Raw genomic sequence first — 21,637 nt, 5'->3', positions numbered from 1 at the left:
ATTTCTAGAACTTTTTGGCTAACCTTCTAGAGTCAGGATTTCAACAGTTGGCTCCAAGTCCTCTGCAGAGGCTTTTGTTAGGGTTAAGTGATACAGTACATGAAAATGCTATCAGAAAAGCACACCAATTTAGAGAAGTCAAAATAAAACTAGAATCGATACGTTTCTAAAAATCCACACCCATGAATGAATTTAAAGCCACTTTACATTTTAACCTTCTTCCTGAGGCAGAACTTAGGAGTGTCACCACAGACCAAAGACTGGCAACCTGACTTCACTAGTTAATACCCTCATCTGTAACTATGGAGCCACTCCAGGCGACCACCATACTGCACTCTCAGTCCTAATTAACAGAGCCCATCCACTCACAACGTGAATGTTGGTAGCCACAAGCTCTATTTTATTATTCCAGCAGTTTTTTACAACATGAAAATGGTGTACACTTTACTGTGAATCTCTCAACAGCATGCCCTTACTGCAGCGGCATCTGACACTGGCAGAATAAGAGTTCTATTAAATGAGACAGTACAGAAAGAGTGTTCTCCACATAGCAGGCCAGGATGCCTTGGCATCAGTCTTCTGCTCTCCACTTACTGTCAGAAGGCTAGGAAGAGGAAAGAAGCCAGCAATTCTTAAAAGAAACTCTCACTCCTGCAAGGGGGGAAAAAAAAAAAAAAAAAAAAGCAAAATCTCTCTTGTGGTCAAGAGTTTAGACAACAGACCAATCATTCCAATTAGTCAAACTGTGGTTCTACTGCCTTTAAGTACCCATTTTAAGCTTCCATTTAGGTACCACAGACTTCAATTAGATTTTAAGAAAGGTAAAAAGAATCCAATCACAAAACTGTATTACCAAACTCACTTATAATACCTTAGAAAAGACAGCATTCGGCCTGTTCCAGATGTTCAAATGCAAGTGTAATAAATGCCCCTGAAGTTTTCCACTGATTTGGCTCAAAATATTTTAAAGAGACTGCACGTATGAAACACCTAGCTTGTTATCAATAGGAAAAGGAATGTGGACCTTTGGTTGCTGAGACAAACTTACCCAATTTATCGGTGACATATTAGATAAGTACATAAATATATACTGTTAGCTTTTTTCAAATACTGTTGCCAAGAGTTGCGATTTGGAAAAATCTTAAGTCCTTAATTCAGCCCTTGGGAACCTAATAAATTATTCCTTTTATATTCCAGTACAGAGAGTTCCTTGTAGACAAGAATCAGGCTCAACAAACTAAAAACAGCATGAAACTATGTACGCGGCACTTTGTAGGTGTTTAAGCCTCCATCACAGTAATTTTTAAGAAGCATTTGAAAATAACTGCTTTGCAGAGGGGAAAAAAAAAAGCCTAAGAGGTAGGAACTTCTTTTCATCCATCTCTTTAGAACCTCAAAACCTTACACTCAACTTACAGGTCTTGAGCAAAAGAATAACAAAGTTCTTAATTTAAATTAAGATTAACTCACTGACGCAGAAATTAACTGGTTATGTTTCTCTCCCAAAACTGGGTCAAACAATAGGAAAAAGGGAAAAACCTGTTTTTAAAAACTTTTCATTTGGGGGTACGAGATGAGGACGTAAATTAATCCTCCTGAAAAGAAAAAAAACTTATCCCGACTCTTGGCTTCTTTACCTTACCCTTTCTGTGGATCCCTCTGAATAATGCCTGATACACACTATCTGAAGTCACAGATGAAAACTGAGCAATGTTTTCTTTTCCTAAGACCCCCAAAACCAGATGTAATCACTTCCTTTGGAAGTGCCCTGTGGCTGCGGCCATGTGGTTAACATGTGGCAACAAGCACAAGCTTTACCAATAATAAAATCAACACCCAAACCCAAATGTGGGCCATTATGCCATTCTAAAATAGGTTTTCACGTTTGGAAAATCCAAATGGAGGTTGGCTAATTAATCTTCTCGCCTCGTTTTTAGATTAAATTGTATTCGTTTCACCTATCCAAGAGATGATGCAAAGGTTACTGCTGCTGCCATGATTTTGGAAGTTTGACAAATTCATGCTTTTTTCTGATAGCGGCGTTTTTTAAAAGCCTCCGTAACTTAAATTAGTGTTGACTCAAGAAAAGCGGGCCTTATCTGCCCCTTCCCGAACTGCACCGTAAGACAACTTAGCATGTCAATGACGATAAAAATTCAAGAAGCGGGAAGCTACCGGGAAGTAGGCAGAACGAGTCCCGAAGCCTCACGGGCCTTCCGGCGGGGTGTCCCCCCACCCTAAACGGAGAGCTTCTCCAAGGCCCCACCTAAGCCCACAGAGCCCCTGGCATATAGCCCGCGCCAGGCCCAGCCCCCCTGCCCCCCGCCGCTCCAGGGCCCTCCCCCCACACGGCCCCCTCCCCACACGTTCCCGCCAAATCCACCCCCGCCCTGCGTTCCGCGGCCCCGGAGCCCCCGCCTCGGCCCCAAGGACGCGCGGCCTCGTCCGCGGCGAGGCTGCGGCCTGGGCCCGGCGGCCCGATTGCGGCGGCCCCGCGTCCCGGGCAGCAGGCAGGGCGGGAAGGCGGCCGGCCGCGGGGCGCAGTCCGGGGCCGGGCGGCGGCGGCCCGTTTCCCGCCTGACGCAGCAGCGGCGCAGGCCGGAGCGCGGCCGCCATCGCCGCCTCCCTGCTCCCGAGCTTTCGCCCGCGGCCCCCACACCGCGGCCCCCGGCATGTTCGCGGCCTCACCTTCACCGTCGGAGAGGCCCGCAGCGGCGGAGACTCGGACGCAGGCCGAGAAGGCGGCTCGCGAGGCAGCGGCTGTTTATTTTCAGGGTCCTCGCCTGCGCCACACGCGGGTCTGCACACGGCCCCACACACGCCGCTGCGCACGGCTCTCCTCCGCCTCGCCCACGCGGCCAATCAGCGCGCGGGGCTCGGCCGTCCAATTAGGGCCGCCTGCGGGGAGGGCCGCCCCGCCCGACGCGGCGTGGCGGGCGGGGCTCTTCCCCTGAGCGCGCGGCCCTTCCCGCCGTGCCCCGCGCGCGGCCTTCCCTCCCCGAGACCCGGCCTCTCAGGATCGGGAATGTCGGGGTCCTGGCTCGGCGACCGTTCTGGCAGCAGCGCCGAGGGGCGCCGCGAGGGGGTCTCAGGGAGGCGGTTGCGGTGCGCGTGGGGCCGGGAGGACTCCTCCCCGTGGCGGGCTCTGGAAAGCGTGTGCCCGCGGACCCTGAGCTCGGCGCGGCCGGAGCCCGGCCCCACTTCCGGGGCCTCTCGGTTTGGGGAAGTCGGACTGCCCAGTCACGCAGGTGGCCGTGGCTGCGGCCCGCAGGCCTGAGATTCGTTTGGGTTTTTCTGGGGCCCAGGCAGAGCCCCGGAGGCCTCATAGCTCCCACTTGCAGGACTGATAACACCCCCTTTCAAATAAAAGTCCCTCCCTGGGGAGCGGGCGGGGGTGGAAGGACGGCCCGCAACCTCGGTCCCAACACCCTTGTCACCGGAGGAGCATGTGATGAGTGACGTTCCCTGCGACAGGAGGGCCACCCGGCCTGGGCTGTCACGGTCCCGAAAGGCCTTTAGATTTTCTCCAAAAGACATTGTATATATAGCAGAGATATTCTGTCATGGTGGAATAAAGTCAAACTGTTCAGTGGTAAACTAAGAAGTTAACAGAATTTTGTGTCCCATTTGGGAATGGCCTTTATTAAAAACATGAAAGAAAAAAAAAAAAGGAAGAGTCCCCAGTCTCTTGAGCCCTAAAAGGCCCTAAAATCACTTCAGTCTCATACTAAACTTGGTGTGCTCTTGAGGTTAGTCTGCGGCCCATGTTGGCTGATGCCTGCCAGGAGTGTACTTTTCATTCTTTTAATGACTTAACACTTGGAAAGTAAGCGCTCCTATCTTTTGTTATTAAGATGTTAAAACTGGGGTGATCAGTCCTTGTTTGTCGCGTTAGCTCCGCAGGTGGCTGTGTAGACTTGAGCTATTCATTTGCCCCCGGTTTCACCTCATTTGAATCCTAGTCGCAAGGCTGTATGGCTTCTTAAATCATGTTGTGAGGAGGTAGTATAGCAGAGCGGTTACGAGCTCAGATGCTGAGAGTCAGGGTTAAACCTGATTAAAATCACTTTAATTATTGTAAAGCATTTAGCAGATTGTGTCCAACGTAGTGCTCAAGAGAGGGTAGCAATTATCAGAGTGGATGGACTATTTTAAGGACCAATGATTTTTTTAAAAACTTTTGTTAAGGCAATTTAAAGTAAAAATATTTTTAAATTAAGTATGAAAAGTCCCCATTTCCAATAAGACTGAGTTGCCTGGCACTTTATGCATTAAGTTGCAACACCAGAGTTACCAATAATAAAACGGTATTTTGTGCTTACATAGTTTTATTACCAAGAAGCTTATACAGCTTCATGGACTTCCCCTCCCTAACTGTTGAATCTTTATAATATCTTGAGGTAAGGCGTAGTGTGGTAATTGCAGACACAACTAGTGATTTCCTAAGGCCTAACAGTGAGTCAGTGCAACACAAGAGCCTATGTAGGAAGTCCAGCCTGGGTGCCTCCACGCCACACCAGGAGGATGAATTAAAATTGTCGTAGGAACCATAAATTAATATTTTCTGACTTGATTTTTGTTTACCATTCCAACCACAGTGCTACATAAAATATTTGCTATTCATTATAGACGCAGGGACTGAATGTTCCTAATATTAAAAAAAAATTTAAAAAAAAAGGGTGGGTGTGAAATAAAGATATTAGACATAATGTTCTTCTATAGGTTTAAAAGACTTAAGTAGAGGAATGGAAACATAATGTGGGCTTTGCTGTTTGGCTCTGGGAGGAACAGCTAATGGCTCTCTACCTGGCGTCCAGCTTTCCGCAATGACTACTCTCTACCTGGTGTCCAGCTTTCCGTAATGACTATTATTAATAGAGCCAGTCTGGTCATGAGGCATTCTGACTGACCCAGAGAAGGTCTGGGATGGAGCTGAGCTACAGTGACTCGTGTTGCGTGGATATGCGCCTCGGTACACCTGTTTCACTAGCGATGTTTGAAAATAAAGGGAAAAGGCCACCCCACTCAAAAGATAAGCTGCCAAGTGTATTTGAAGGAAGAGGCTCCTATTATGTTTCCCTCCCCTGGAGATGTATTTTATCCCCTCCTGCCCTCCAGTGTTCAGTCTAACCCAGGGTATTGTGCGCAGCATTGCAGGGGTTACAAAGGTGAGTTAAGACACAGACCATGCCCTTGAAGATCTTGCAGGATGACACGGGCCAAAAGAAAGTATTCAGTGTCCTCAAAGGACCAGCTAAAATGCTGTGATTCAGCATGATTCAGGATTCTTTCAAATGAATGCCAGTTGAGCAGCAATATCTGCCAACTCCTAATTTCCGCCTAAAATGCCCGACTGTCCAGCACAAGCCTTAGATCCTGTTGTTAAATGGAGATGATACTGTGTATATCCTTCTAAACCCTTCCGTGTCTTGTTTTCTCTGCCAACAGGGAAATAGTCTCTGACTTCGCTTGGAAAGTATGCAACTAAGGTTAAGGAGAATAAATTGTTTCCACCTCTCATGTCGGCTTCTAAAGCAGAAACATAGCTTACTAAGCTAAATCCTGAAATAGGAAGCAGTTATACAGTACTAATAATAGCTAATAGGTAATATAGAGTTCTTATTACAGTGCCTGGCATAAAGTAATTACTGTAAAGTATTATCCATCATTATTGTTATTATCATTATCTACTGAGTGCTTACTATACACCAGGCATTGTTTATAACCTCTTTGTAAGTTTTCACAAAACCCCTGTGAGATAAGTACTTTTATTATCCCTATGGGGAAATAGGTCCAGAGAATTTAAGTAATCTGCCCAAGGTCAGAGAGTAAATAAATGACTGGGCAGGCTTCAAACAAGGGCGGCCCAAGTGCTTCACACAAAGCTTCCAGCCTCCCAGTAGTTACTGAGACCGAATCCTGCAATTTCCCATTGACTCCTTAAAGTGACAGAGTGGGGAAGGATAGCTGATGACAAGGAAAGTATGAAACACTGACTAATCATTTAGTGAGCTTTCCATTGGTTGGCTTCCTTCTCTGTGACCTTATGTTGAAACTATCTCTACTTCTGCAAACTAACTGGTAAAAGAAAAACTTTATTTGCAAATAGTTTTAAAGTTTCAAAATAAAACCACCCATCTTTTTTTTTATTAATAGAAAAGTAGATGCATTCATTTTAAAAAAGTAATTTCAGGACTTCCCTGGTGGTCCAGTGGTTAAGACTCCACACTCCTAACGCAGGGGGCCCGGGTTCGATCCCTGGTCTGGGAACTAGAAACCACATGCCACAACTAAAAGATCCCGCATGCCACAACTAACAGCCCGCATGCCGCAATGAAGATCCCTCGTGCTGCAACTAAGACCCGGTGCAGCCAAATAAATAAATAAATAAATATTTTACAGTAATTCCATGTCAAGCATCTACATTATTTAAACTTTGAAATAGGTAGTGAATAGCAAGATAATGGTGTGTTTAAATTGTTTCCAAAGAGTATTTTTCAAGATGTCTTATGCTGTGTTTTGAGAGAGCATGATACAGTGTAAAATTGGATCATGTAGCTCTCATAATCTATAAACATAATGTAATTGATTTTTTTGGGGGGGGAAGGATTTTTTATTTATTTATTTATTTATTTTTGGCTGTGTTGGGTCTTCGTTTCTGTGCGAGGGCTTTCTCTAGTTGCGGCAAGCGGGGGCCACTCTTCATCGCGGTGCGCGGGCCTTTCACTATCGTGGCCCCTCCCGTTGCAGGGCACAGGCTCCAGACGCGCAGGCTCAGTAGTTGTGGCTCATGGGCCCAGCTGCTCCGCGGCATGTGGGATCTTCCCAGACCAGGGCTCGAACCCGTGTGCCCTGCATTGGCAGGCAGATTCTCAACCACTGCGCCACCAGGGAAGCCCAATGTAATTGATTTTTAAAGATTAAAAAGAACTATTATATAATTGGGTGAATAGGATCTAAAATCTAAAAGGACATTTAGTCTAATCTCAGAGTATTTAGTCTAATCCTCTCATTGTAAATTTAAATTTAAAGAAGACCTATAGAGTTGCACACAGTTCCTACAAGTGCTAAAAAGAACTGATGTTTCTTCAGCCATAAAAAAGAAATAATGCCATTTGCAGCAACATGGATGGACCTAGAGATTATCATATACGTGAAGTAAGTCAGAAAGAGAAAGACAAATACCATATGATATCACTTATATGTGAAATCTAAAATATGACACAAATGAACTTATGTATGAAACAGAAATAGACTCACATAGAGAATAGACTTGTGGTTGCCAAGGGGGAGGGGGTTGGGGGAGGGATGGATTGGGAGTTTGGGATTAGCAGCAAACTGGTATAGATAGAATGGATAAACAACAAGGTCTTCCTATACAGCACAGGAAACTATATTCAATATCCTGTGATAAACTATAATGGAAAAGAATGTGTATATATATATACACACACACACACACACATACACAACAGAATCACTTTTCTGTACAGTAGAAATTAACACATTATAAATCAACTATACTTCAATAAAATACATTTTTTTAAATATGAAAAAAACCCTGATGTTTTTAATACGAAAACAGGTGCCACCCACATGTCATAAGGGCCGTTACCTGTGCTTGTGCCCTGATTAGTCCAGTTAACTGCAGTGGAGGTAAGAAAAGGAGGGCCCAAATCTAATACTATACATTTCTTCATTGTGTCTCCAGCCCTTTTCTGTGGAAATTTACACAAATGGCCATTCTAGTTTATAAATTAGTAACTTATGAGTTTGGCAAGGATGAATCAATTTCTCAATCTTGAGAAATATACTCAGACTTCAATTTAAGAAACATAAACTTTAGACTCTACATTTTCATAAGGACTATGAAAATGTCCTCCAATTATGAATTATAACTACAGAAGAGAATGTTTGAATTTATACCTGGCTGAAGAATGGCTTTTAGGTAATTAAATATTACAGTCCCCACCCCAAGTGCCACTTCCAAGTGCCCAAATATTACCATCCCCACCCCAAGTCCCACTTCTTTCTCTTCCTCCCAATATCATGCAAATGGTATATATCCTTCTGGTCCATTTTTTATATTACATAAATAAATGTATGTATACATTAAATGTATAAACTTGGGCAGACTATTTAAATATAAAATTTTTATAAATATGTAAAATTTATAATATTATATTGTATTATATATTCTGTAATATATATTACCATATGTATAAATTATATAAAATTTTTATATAATCTATAATATGAATAATTTAATTATATAAATATAGGTTATATATAATTTTTATATATGGTTTATATATATCAAACAATACATACATAATATCATATCTATCTGCTTACTTGTTTGTGTTCCCTTACAAGAACCTAAGAGCTGCAAGGCAGGGACTTTGTCTTGCTTTGTCTGTTTTCTGCTGTACTTCCAGCTCCTAGAATGGCTCCCTATACATGAAAGGCACTCAAATAGTTGCTGAATGAATAAATATCAATCTTTATCTTGCTTTTCTAATTTGGTATTATGTTTCTGAGATCTATCCATATAAATGTATATACACACATATATCTGTATTCTTTTTTATAGTTCATTATTTTTTTACTACTGTGTATTATAGATATACTATATTTTATTTATCCATTTCCATATCCATTTCCCTAATGGAGGGTATTTATGTTATTTCCACTCTTTTGCTATTATACAATGTTGTAATAAGCACCCTTGTGTACAGGTCTCCTCAGGCACGTGTGGGAGAGTTTCTCTACGGTATACAAACCCAGAGGAGAGGTGCTGGCAGTGAACAGGCTGTATTTTACGTTTCACTGGTTGCCTGCCATGTGACTCTCAAAGTGGCCATACCAAATTATACTCCCAGCTGCAGTGGCTAAGCGTGCCATGTTTCTCAAATCTTTGCCAACATTTTATACTGTGAGATGATTTAATTTTTGCCTATCTGATGGGTGAAACATGGGGTCTCTCTTGTTTGTTTGCTTCTATTGAGATAATTGTAGATTCACGTGTAGTTGAAAGAAATAATACAGAGAGATCAGATGTACTCTTTACCCAATTTCCCCCAATAGTAACATCTCGCATAATACAATGTCACAATCAGGATGTTGAAGTCGATACTGCCCACTGATTCTGTTCAGCTGTCCTCAATTTTACTTGTACTCTGTGTGTGTGTTGTTTAGTTCTATACAAGTATGTCTCACGCATAGGTCTGTGCATCCATCTCTCCGCTCAAGAGACTGAACGGCTGCAACGTTGAGTTCCTTCAGAACTCAAAGACATGTATGTTATGTGTATCTCTTGAGGAGGAACTAGGACTCTATTTTATTGCTGAACTATTGTTTCTTGACTGCTTTTCCTTTATTCCTGCATTCCTTCACTTCCCTTAAGATCCTTAATTACTGAGACCTGTTCAAGGGCAAGCACTGTGGCCAGGCTTCGATCCCAACATGGCCTAGGCCAAAAATGGCTTCTCTTATGTCAAGAAAGCCATGCCGGGGCTTCCCTGGTGGCGCAGTGGTTAAGAATCCGCCTGCCAATGCAGGGGACACGGGTTCGAGCCCTGGTCCAGGAAGATCCCACATGCCGTGCAGCAACTAAGCCCGTGCGCCACAACTACTGAGCCTGCGCTCTAGAGCCTGCGAGCCACAACTACTGAAGCCCGTGCGCCTAGAGCCTGTGCTCCGCAACAAGAGAAGCCACTGCAGTGAGAAGCCCGCACACCGTAACGAAGAGTGGCAAGCGTGCGCAGCAACTAAGACCCAGCGCAGCCAAAAATAATAAATAAATTCAAAAAATAATAATTAAAAAAAAAAAAAAAGAAAGAAAGCCATGCCTGGTTCTCTTTCTCCAGAGACCACCTGCCCTGCCTGGTAACACAATCTTCAAGTATTACAAATAAAGCTGCTGTGAACATTTGTGTAAAGGTTTTTGTGTGCACATGTTTCCACCTGGTATCTTGTCTTTTTCCCACATCACAGTGAGGTTGAACCTACTTCATACATTTGTAGGCCATTTAAGTTTCCTCTTGTGAGAAAGGCTGATTTGCTCATTTTTTCTATTTTGTTGTTTGCCATTTTCCTACTGACTTGAAAGGGTCCTTTATATGTTCTGGATACCAATCCTTTGTCAGTTATACGATGGACGTTGTGTTTATTGATGGTTTAGTGATCATTGTTTCTCAAAGTGATGTAAAGAGTAAGAATTGATAAAGAATTTCTGAAACTTGCATTTGGATGAAGGGACAGAGGGGTTTCATTCAGGCTGCCCACACTGTGTTCGGGGAGACGGCTGCCCTCTCCCCAACACTCTGTAGCACCACCTTTGCCTCTGTTATATGCCAACTATATGTTTTAACGGTGGCATGCAGGATGCCAGCCAGAGAGCATCAAAGCCTCTGCCTGCTGCAGGGCAAACGCCAGGCATCCTTACGTTTGCTTTTAACAAACCCTTTGCCTCATTCAGAGGAGGCATTCAGACGCGTTATTGCATCACAAACCCATGCTTCTCAGCATTTCGACCCTCGGAAGCTGCTGACTTCATGATGTACTTTCTTCACGATGCTGCCATTTTCCCCAGCGCTGCAGCCAGAATTTAGAATCCTGACTCACCCTCCAGCCAGCCACCGAGAATGCTGATTATTCTGGTATGGTCAGTGCTCTCAAAGTGACTTTGACGGGGGAAATAGCTTCTGGACAAGCCCAAGCCAGTGCAACCTCAGGTAACAGGGAGGCCTTTTCTTTCCTGACTCTCATCTGCTCAGCCTCTTGTTCTTTCTGCCTTGGCAGATGCAGAAGCCATGCTCCTGCAATCCTGGCCAGAAAGCTGCGGATTGTATGAGCTGGCAGAGCCTGCACTGTCCTTCTGAACTCAGAGAGTTGTCTTTCCCATCAGCACTGAAGTCCCGGCTGGGGGCGGCACCCACAGTGCAGTGGTCTGCAGAACTGAGTTACAATTCCAAATTCAGCTTGCAATTCGATAGATTACCTTATAAAACATTCACTCACCAAAATTATCTTGATTATCTTTTATGCACATTGCAGTTCCCCAAATTGCCAATGGAGAAACTGATAACAGAGAGTTTCTTATAATTTCCCCTCAACCCACAGCAAAACCATAAAGGCAGGTAAAAGGATTTCGAGGAGCATGAAATTTATACCTATAAAATGTTATACCAAATAAATATTAAAGAAAAGAAGCTTTGGATATTCAAAGGTCTGTGGTGAAGGTCAAACAGTTACAATATATGAAAATGTTTTGCAAATTCCACACAGTTTTACCAAGGTAAACTGTGATTAAGATCAATTTCTGTTAGCCTGACACATGTCATGAAATTCTTTTTCTAGGGCTTCCCTGGTGACGCAGTGGTTAAGAATCTGCCTGCCAATGCAGGGGACACGGGTTCGAGCCCTGGTCTGGGAAGATCCCACATGCCGCGGAGCAACTAAGCCCGTGCGCCACAGCTACTGAGCCTGAGCTCTAGAGCCCACAAGCCACAACTACTGAGCCCACGTGCCACAGCTACTGAAGCCTGCACGCCTGGAGCCCATGCTCTGCAACAAGAGAAGCCACGACAATGAGAAGCCCGCGCACCGCAACAAAGAGTAGCCCTCGCTCACTGCAGCTAGAGAAAGCCTGCACACAGCAATGAAGACCCAACACAGCCAAAAATAAATAAATTAATTAATTAAAAAAAATTTTTTTTCTACACTGATTTATTACAAGTAAATAAAATATTTTGGACACATGAATAAGCAATCACAGTATTTCTCTTGCATTTGAAGAATGATTGGAAGTAATTTTTCCCTTTATTTAGGGGTTGGTTTCCTCATTTGATGCAATAAAAGTTCTCGGGGGATTACAACTGACTCTAAAAGTTACTGGTGCTGAAGATTTATCCAAAATGAAGTCTGCTTTGAGCGGCACAGAGTTCAAAGACAGCTCTGGACCAAACTGAAGTGAGTGGTGAATTCGATCTTTTCTGTGCTTCCTCCTTTCTTCCTTTTGGAAAATCAAATCCACATCTAGTTTCCTAGGGATTTCCTGAGTTGACCAGGGCCACTTCCTTCTCTCTTCCAGGTTGACCAGCCCCATTCCATCAGGGACTGCCATTTTATCAACCCACGTATGCTACGATAATAATAACCTCATTTACATAGCATTTCATGGTTTGCACATAAAAATTCAGTCAGAATTTATTGTGAGATTATTATGTGCCACACTCTGCTGGGCAGCTCCACCTTTGTTACATTATTCAGTCGTTTGTCATCTTATTATTTGAACCTATGAGGTTTTTTTAAAAAAAAATTTATTTATTTATTTATTTATTTATTTTTGGCTGCGTTGGGTCTTCGTTGACGCACGGGGGCTTTCTCTAGCTGCGGTGAGCGGGGGCTACTCTTTGTTGCAGTGAGCGGACTTCTCATTGTGGTGGCTTCTCCTGTTGCGGAGCATGGGCTCTAGGCACGTGGGCTTCAGTAGTTGTGGCACGTGGGCTCAGTAGTTGTGGCGCTCAGGCTCAGTAGTTGTGGCACACGGGCTTAGCTGCTCTGCAGCATGTGGGATCTTCCTGGACCAGGGATCGAATCCGTGTCCCCTGCATTGGCAGGCGGGTTCTTAACCACTGCACCACCAGGGTAGTCGTAAACCTATGAGGTTTAGAAATCTCATAGATTCAAGCACGACCTCTCTAGGTGGGATGTAGATATTTAAAGTAGGAGGCATTAGCACCCTAACCTACTGTTTTTCACAGGGTGAGATGCCTGGATGCTTTAGGTGGTATATGACAGAGCATCAACTAAAATTGCGCCGTATGGTAATAAAGTGTCATCTCAAGGAGGAAGCCTCAGTTTGGTGCTTACCAGACTTTAACTCCTCTGTGACACTTTACCTACCCTGTGTTGAGTAGCCGTCTTGGATGTTATCATTTTATTGTGATAACATAATGTACAAGTTATGCTGTTTTCTCACTTGTGCAGTAGGGTCTCCTCTTTTTTTTTTTGGACATACACACATAGATGTTTTATTTTATGGCTGAACCATCTGAGAGAAAGTCGCAGATTTTGTACATTGTCTTTACAGAGATATAATTAACATATAACATTATATTAGTTTCAGGTATACACCACAATGATTCCATATTTGTATATATTGCAAAATGATCACCACAAAAGTCTAGTTACCATCCTTCACCACAGTTACTCATTTTTTCCTTGTGATGAGAACTTTTAAGACCTATTCTCTCGGAGGGATAAATTAGGAGTTTGGGATTAACACATACACACTACTATATATACATTAGATAACCAACAAGGACCTACACTATAGCACAGGGAACTCTACTCAATATTTTGTAATAACCTATAAGGGAAAGGAATCTGAAAAAATAGATATATATGTATGTATGACTGAATCACTTTGCTGTATACCTGAAACTAACACAACACTGTAAATCAATTTTACTTCAATAAAAAACAAACAAAAACACTTCATACCAAAAAAAAAAAAAGACCTGTTCTCTCAACAACTTTCAAATACGCAATACAGTATCATTAACTATATTCATCATGCTGTACAATCTATTCCCAGGACTTATTTATTTTATAACTGGAAGTGTGTACCTTTTGACCCCCTTCACTGATTTTCACCTACCCAACCTCTCACAACCCAGCAACCACCAATCTGTCCTCTGTTTCTATGAGCTCGATTGTGTTTTTTTTTTTTAATTCCACATATAAGTGAGATCATATGGTATTAGTCTTTCTCTGGCTTATTTCACTTAGCATAACGCCCTCGAGGTCCATCCATGCTGTTGCAAATGGCAAGATTTCCTCCTTTTCCTCCAACTGAATAATATTTAGTTGTTTATATGTACCACAATTTCTGTATCCATTCATCTGTCAAAAGACACTTAGGTTGCTTCCAAAAGTTTCCACTTAAAATAAGAATAAAATGTGAGTTAATCTAAAAATAAACATGAAGTAAATAAGAGCAGAGGAAGTACACAAATGTGAAGAGTCAAAAGGATAGGTGGGTACGACAAAAGGGAGTCACGGCCGTGCCAGTGGAGCCAGTGTGGAAACCTAGTGAAATTCAAAGGACCGTCTATCGGCGGAGGAGGAGAGGAAAGTACCCAGGGCAGCGTCTTCAGAGCCTGTCGACTGGCCTGGGGTCTGCCTTTGGGCTCTGACGGGCCTTCAGGGTCCGCTGTCAGAGTAATCTGTGTGATAATCAGGGTGGAAGAAAAGAGCCTCAAGAAATACACTACTGCCATTAAACGTAAAACCCAAGATTTTCTTGAATATGGCAAGAAAGCTGTTGAAGAATCAACACAATGGTCAACTATCCTGGAGGACTGACAGTGTTTTAAATTAAGGGGAAAATAAGAGGACAGAACCAAGCTCCTGCCGCTTCCGTCTTCTGTGTGCAGAGTCTTCAGACAGAAGAAGCCGGAGCAGGGCTGGCGCTGGGACATTCGAATGTCTGCAGACTCGCAGGTCCACCAGCTTTTCCTGCTGCCTTGCTCTTCAGGGGCAGCTGTCTGCAGGGCTGTTGGGTGGGGGTGGGGAGGGGGTGAAGTGTTAGCAGAAGGGACTTTGGAGAGGTCCAGCCCCTGCATGTCGTGTATGTCTAAAAATTCCGTGTAGGCGGTAGGTGGAAGGTCTTTTTAGCCACAGGCGGCATCTCAAGTGCAGAGCAACAGTCTCTCACTCTGTGTGTGTGTGTGTGTGTTCACACACACACGCCTGCATGCAGCACCTTACACGCCCTTCATGATTGGAAGATTGGAAGAATAACACAGACGGTAAAACCCCCTCTCAAGATAAACAACCCCAAGTGTGTTGACTGGGCCTCAGGGGGATCTAAGACCCCACTGGAGGTGAAAGTTGTCTTTGATTTCTGGTTTTTATTTCCTTTTCACTCCCTTTCCCCTTCCTTACTATTATCTTTCCAGTACTCTTAGGTGGTGGCCCCAGCTGAATAGAGCCAATAAATCACTTTCCCCGGAGAGGTTAGGGGACATTAGCCAACAGTCTTAGCTTTTCCAGGATTTCATCCATGGGTCCTTCTTGGAGACCCCATTAAACCCTTTGTGGTAGATTTCACGGAGAGGCTAGCAAATACAATCTCCTCAAGGCTGTTCACATCATAACCACAGACCCTTACCTACTTTCTTCTCCTACCATCTTTTAAGACCTTTATACATTCTTCTATAAAGGACAGAACTTTGGGTTATTATGTAGGGACATAAACAATAAAACTGTAGTTTAAGATCTGCAATAGGGAAAAGAAGAGAATTCTGAAAAGTCAAATCATAGGAAGTTTTGGAAAACACACGGCTTAGTTTCATTACATGATTCTAAACTGTAGACCCTCCAAGGTCAAGGGTAGGCAAGATGTGACTAAGGTTTACAGTAGCAGCTCCTAGCAGAGGCCTACAGGGGATCATTACGGAGTGCACGAGGACTGTCCCCGTCCGCATCACTCCTGAGATTGCCCAAACTGCCCGTGATCCTCAGAGCCAGCATTTCTCAGATCTCACTAGAAAGTTGCTAAAACAAGGCATCTTCCACAGGCTTTTCCTGTTTCCTAAGTACCTTCCAGCACCATACCGGTGACAACGTCATTGGCATGGGTTTTATGCTGCCTTTGCGATGATACAGCAGACAATGTGGAATCTCCAGAATCGATATTAATACAAATAGTTTTTAAATGGAACCACCACACAAAGGGAAGGTTGACACTTACCTCACCAGAGAGGGTTGTGAGTTTAGAATAATGTATGTCAGAAGCGCTTTTTACACTGTAAAGTGCTATCCATTTACTAGTTATTACCTGAATATCAGAAAACAACCCACAGGACCTTACAAAGAGTCATTATTTCAGGTCATTTTTACTCTCTGTAACAAAGCATTGATTCTCCAACATTTGTGGTCAGTTAATCATTTTGGCAAAAATACCTCAAGACTTGCCATCTCGTTCACTCTTACCATCCAATCCAAGACTTTTATGAGAATAAGTGGGAAGAATAGAGCTATTTTTAATATCCAGATATGCTATAAAAGTCACCCTTTTAGGTCTTCCTTGGTGGCGCAGTGGTTAAGAATCCGCCTTCCAATGCAGGGGACACAGGTTCAATCCCTAGTCCGGGAAGATCCCACATGCCGCAGAACAACTAAGCCTGTGCGCCACAACTACTGAGCCCGCACGCCGACAGCCCGTGCTCCGCAACAAGAGAAGCCCCACCGCAGTGAGAAGCTCATGCACCTCAATGAAGAGTAGCCCCCGCTTGCCACAACTAGAGAAAGCCTGTGCGCACCAACGAAGAGCCAACGCAGCCAAATATAAATAAATAAAATAAATTAAAAAAAAAAAAAGTCACCCCTTTATAGTGTACAGTTCACTGGGTTTCAGTACTTTCACAGAGCCATGCAACCATTACCTAATTCCAGACATTTTTTTTTAGGGCAGCTTTAGGTTCAGAGCAAAACTGAGTGGAGAGCACAGAGCTCCCACACCCCTGCTCCGGAAATCCTGGCAGCCACCACTCATCTCACTATCTCCCTAGTTCTGCCTTTCCCAGCGTGTCCGAGAGTTGGAATCATACAGTTTGTAGCCTTTTCAGATGGGCTTCTTTCACTTAGTCATACGCATTTCCGTTTTCTCCACAGCTTTTCATGGCTTGATAGCTCCTTGCTTTTTACTGCCAAATAATATTCCGTTGTCTGAACGTACCACAGTTTATGTATCCATTCATTTACTGAAGGATGTCTTGGTTGCTTCCAAGTGTTGGTAATTATAAATAAAACTGCTATAAATGCCTGTGTGCAGGCTTTTCTGTTGACATAAATTTTCACCTCCTTTGGGTAAATACCAAGGAGTATGATTGCTGGATACAGTAAGAGTATGTTTACTTTTGTACGAGTCTGCCAAACTGTCTTACAAAGTGACTGTACCATTTGCCTTCCCACCAGCAACGAGTGAGAATTCATGTTGCTCCGCGTCCTCGCCAGCGTTGTCAGTCTTTGGTTTTTGGCCCTCTGACAGGCGTGTAGTGATATCTCATCACTGTTTTGTTTTTTTTTTTTAAGAAATTCACGTTCTTTTATTTATTTATTTATTTATTTATTTATTTATTATTTATTTATTTATTTATGACTGTGTTGAGTCTTCGTTTCTGTGCGAGGGCTTTCTCTAGTTGCGGCAAGCGGGGACCACTCTTCATCGCGGTGCGCGGGCCTCTCACCATCGCGGCCTCTCTTGTTGCGGAGCACAGGCTCCAGACGCACAGGCTCAGCAATTGTGGCTCACGGGCCCAGTTGCTCCGTGGCATGTGGGATCTTCCCAGACCAGGGCTCGAACCCGTGTCCCCTGCATTGGCAGGCAGATTCTCAACCACTGCGCCACCAGGGAAGCCCCTCATCACTGTTTTTAATCTGCAGTTCCCTGATGACGTATGACACTGAGCATCTCTTCACATGTGTATCTGCCATCTCTACATCTTTGGTGAGGTGCTTGTTCAGCTGTTTTGCTCATTTTTAAATTGAGTTGTTCTTTTTCTTATTGTTGAGTTTTAAGAGTTCTTTGTATATTCACAATATTTAAAAGTTTCTTTGAGATTTCTTTAACCCACATGTTATTTAGAAGTGTGCGGTTTAATCTCCAAGTATCTGGGGGGGCTTTCCAGATCTCTCTCTGTTACTCATTCCTATTTTAATCCCACATGGTCTGGGAGTAGGCTGGCATCATGTGGCCACCCCGTGTTACAGGGCAGAGTCATGGCCCTGAGTACTGACATCACTGAATCTGCAGCATCGGAGCTGAGTCCGACAATAACTTTAATCTGGAAGGATTAACCATCTAAAAAACAATGTCCAAATCTCCACCTCTCTGTGTTTTAAACTGATTTATACAATTTAAAATAAAAGGCTCAGTGTTCAGTAAAGGAAAACTAAGCAGATTTCTGTTTAACAAACCATGGCCTAGATGTACCAAGCCACACGGATTGGGGGTAGATTCCCCTTCTGAATTTTTTTATTGTGGTAAAATATACCCAACATAAAATTTACCTTCTGAACCATTTTTAAGTGTACAGTCCAGTGGCATTAAGTACACTCACACTGTTGTGCATCCACCGCCACCATCCTCCTCCAGAACTTTCTCATCTTCCCAAACTGACACTCTGTCCCCACTGAACACTAACTCCCCCTCCCCCTCCCCCTCCCCCAGCCCGTGACCCCACCCCCACCCCCACCCCCGCCATCCTCCTTTCTGTCTCTATGGATTTGACTGCTCTAGGGACCTCATGCAAGTGAATCATACAGCACTTGTCTTTTTGTGACTGGCAGAACTTCCTTTCTTTTTAAGTCTCTATCTGAATTTTTATTTCTCCATTTTGTTTCAAATTAAAACTACAACAGTACAAATCAGTCCTGATTTAGCAAATGAACGTGCTGTGTGGAGGTGACCTAAAGACAGGGTAACCACCGTCTCCAGAGGCTGCTGCCTTTGCAAGGATGGTCATTTGCACAAGGAGCTCAAACGTCTCTACTGACCGTGGCTGAGAAGCGGCAGAGCATTATTTAGTTTTTTTTGCCAAAAGAGAATCTAAATTGTGCTGAATCAGAGCAACTATAAACATTGCTTGCTTTTAGATATTTTACTTTATCAGGCAGGCTCTGAGATAATCAGCCTGTGTCCTGGAACTGTGCTTCTGAGAAACAGATACAAATGAGTTGGCAGAGTCCATAAGCAAAATATTTCAGGCCCTCCTAATCTAGGACAAGCCAACTAACATAAATTGTGGTTTGTATTATACAAATCTTTATAAAAGGCGAGCATTAATTGGTGCAAGGAAATTTTTAGTCTATAGAAAACGGCAACATATAAAGCAGTTAATGATTTATTCTTGTACTTTTTTTTTTTTTTAAATAAGGTTTAATTTATTTATTTATGGCTGTGTTGGGTCTTCGCTTCTGTGCGAGGGCTTTCTCTAGTTGTGGCAAGTGGGGGCCACTCCTCATCACGGTGCGCGGGCCTCTCACCATCGCGGCCTCTCCTGTTGCGGAACACAGGCTCCAGACGCGCAGGCTCAGCAATTGTGGCTCACGGGCCCAGCCGCTCCGCGGCATGCGGGATCCTCCCAGACCAGGGCTTGAACCCGTGTCCCCCGCACCGGCAGGCAGACTGCCAACCACTGCGCCACCGGGGAAGCCCTATTCTTGTACTTTAATATTTTACTATATATACTTTTTCATATAATATTTTCTAAGTACCGTAATTTTATCACCTCTTCCTATTGTAAATTTATCAAACTGAAAAGTCAAAGCAATAACTGCTGGTGCATCTAGAAAAAAAATCCAACTTTCTTACATTGTATCACCATAAAAAATGTGGTTATAGTCTGTATGTATAAGTATATATATTATATATTTATATTATTATGAAGAGTGTAAATATATATTTATGTCTGTGTATGTATGTAAAATTGCATGGTATTTACTGGTTTTGACCAAATTTAAAAGATGGCCTCCAAGTGTATAAATTGTGACAAATAAAAGCTGCCTTGATGATTTTATCAACATCCACCATAGGAGGAAAATTCAAGACAAGATAAATACTGTTATTTAAAAATGGATACAGCCAGGGTAGGGGAGGGAAGGAATGGGAGTTTGGGATTAGCAGAGGCAAACTATTATATACAGGATGGATAAACAACAAGGTAATACTGTATAGCACAGGGAACTATATTCAATATCCTGTAACAAACCATAATGGAAAAGAATATGAAAAAGAATATATATATACACATATATGTATAACTGTACACTTTGCTGTACAGATGAAATTAACACAACATTGTAAATCAACTACACTTCAATAAAATTTTTAAAAAATAAAGATGAATACAAATAATTATAACAATACTTTAACTGCATGTGGAGTGTGAACTTGAATGATTCCATATGGACTGAAATTTTAAAAAAATGTTTAAATATAATTAGGAGCTCAGTTTTAAAAGCTCAACATGAAACTTGAGAATATCAGAAATATTGTGAAAATATACTATATAACCATGTTCTTTTATTCCAAGTAGCAAGACAGTCTTCTGAAAAAAATAACTCAGACTTCACACCTCCCAACGTCCTCCACAAAGCAACAAGCCCAGAAAACTTCAGCGACTTGCTGATGGTCACAGAGCCAGGACACCAACCCTTTCCTGAAATCCAATAGGCTCTAATAAGAAGGTTTTCAAGGACAGGAGAAAATATACAACAAAACAGAAATATTCTGGAATAAGGGAAATCTGTTTTGCTGACCATTTTTATACAGTGAGATGTATTAGCATTAAGGAGAGAGGTAATCACTACAGAATTAAATACTGACACCAAAAAGAAAAGAAACCCTCAGGTGTGGCACTGAAATAGCCCAGAAATAAGCAGTTTATACAGGAGAAGTGACTTCCTAATCCCTGAAAAATGCTAAAGCAGGCTAGGAGGGAGGTGGCTTGGAGAAGGTTATTTTCTTCACAACACTGGAGTGACTCTTGTACATTACTCCTGGGAATGTAAAGTGGTGCAGCCACTGTGGAAAACAGTTTGATGGTTCCTCAAAAAGTTAAACAGAGAACTATTGTATGACCCAGTAATTCCACTCTGATGTATATCCCCAAAGTAATTGAAAACAGGGACTCAAACAGATACTTGTAGGCCAATGCTCATTGGAGCATTATTTGCAGTAGTCAAAAGGTGGAAACGACCCAAGTGTCCATCAACAGATGATGAATAAATAAAAAGTGATATATACATTCAATGGAATATTACTCTGCCATAAAAAGGAATGAAAACAGAAAATAGCAAGTGTTGACAAGGATGGAGAGGAATTGGAACCCTCTTGTATTGCTGGTGGGAAAGTGAAATGGTACAGTCACTGTGGAAAATACTTTGGTGGTTCCTCAAAAAATTGAACATAGAATTACTGTATGATTCAGCAATTCCACTTCTAGGTATAAACCCCCAAAGAATTGAAAGCAGGGAGTTGAATAGACATTTGCACACCGGTGTTCACAGCAGCATTATTCACAGTAGCCAAGGGGTGGAAACAACCCAAATGTCCAACAATGGATGAATGGATAAACAGAATGAGTGGATATACAGTGGATAAACAAATATTCTGCTTTAAAAGTGAATGAAATTCTGGGGACTTCCCTGGCGGTCCAGTGGTTAAGACTTCCCCTTCCGATGCAGGGGCTGCGGGTTCGATCCTGGCTGGGGAACTAAGATCCCACATGCTGCGTGGCATGGCCAAAAAAAAAAAAATGAATGAAATTCTGATACATGTTACAACATGGATAAACCTTGAAAGACATTATGCTCAGTGAAATAAGCTGTCACGGAAGGACAAATACTGTATGATTCCACTTAGATGAGGTCCCTAGAGGAGTCAGCTTTATAGAGACAGACAGTAGAATGGGGGTTGGCAGGGCATGGAGCAGGGAGGGGGAAGTTAGCGTTTAATGGGGACAGAGTTTCAGTTTGGGAAGATGAAAAAATTCTGGAGATGGTGGTGATGGTTACACAACAACATGAACGTACTTAATACCACTGAACTGTACGCTTAAAA

The 21,637-nt window shown here is 42.8% G+C and overlaps 1 protein-coding gene across 5 annotated transcripts in view; it reads right to left on the bottom strand.

Annotated features, from left to right (window-relative positions):
* Positions 1–21,637, bottom strand: part of CNBP (CCHC-type zinc finger nucleic acid binding protein) — a 55,676-nt gene that overhangs the window by 7,191 nt on the left and 26,848 nt on the right. For 4 of the 5 annotated variants that reach the window (XM_068557302.1, XM_068557300.1, XM_068557305.1 and 1 more), the window contains exon 1: positions 2,689–2,846. The exons of the other annotated variant lie outside the window; for it this stretch is intronic. The gene's annotated coding sequence lies outside the window, so the exon portion shown is untranslated. Of the gene's footprint in view, positions 1–2,688; positions 2,847–21,637 lie in introns of those variants that run through there. 5 annotated transcript variants of the gene reach the window in all.

This window comes from Eschrichtius robustus, chromosome 12 (genome assembly GCF_028021215.1).
Source record: "Eschrichtius robustus isolate mEscRob2 chromosome 12, mEscRob2.pri, whole genome shotgun sequence".
NCBI lineage: Eukaryota > Metazoa > Chordata > Mammalia > Artiodactyla > Eschrichtiidae > Eschrichtius > Eschrichtius robustus.
Note: the sequence above shows the minus strand (reverse complement) of the source record. Positions and strands in the feature narration are given on the sequence as shown.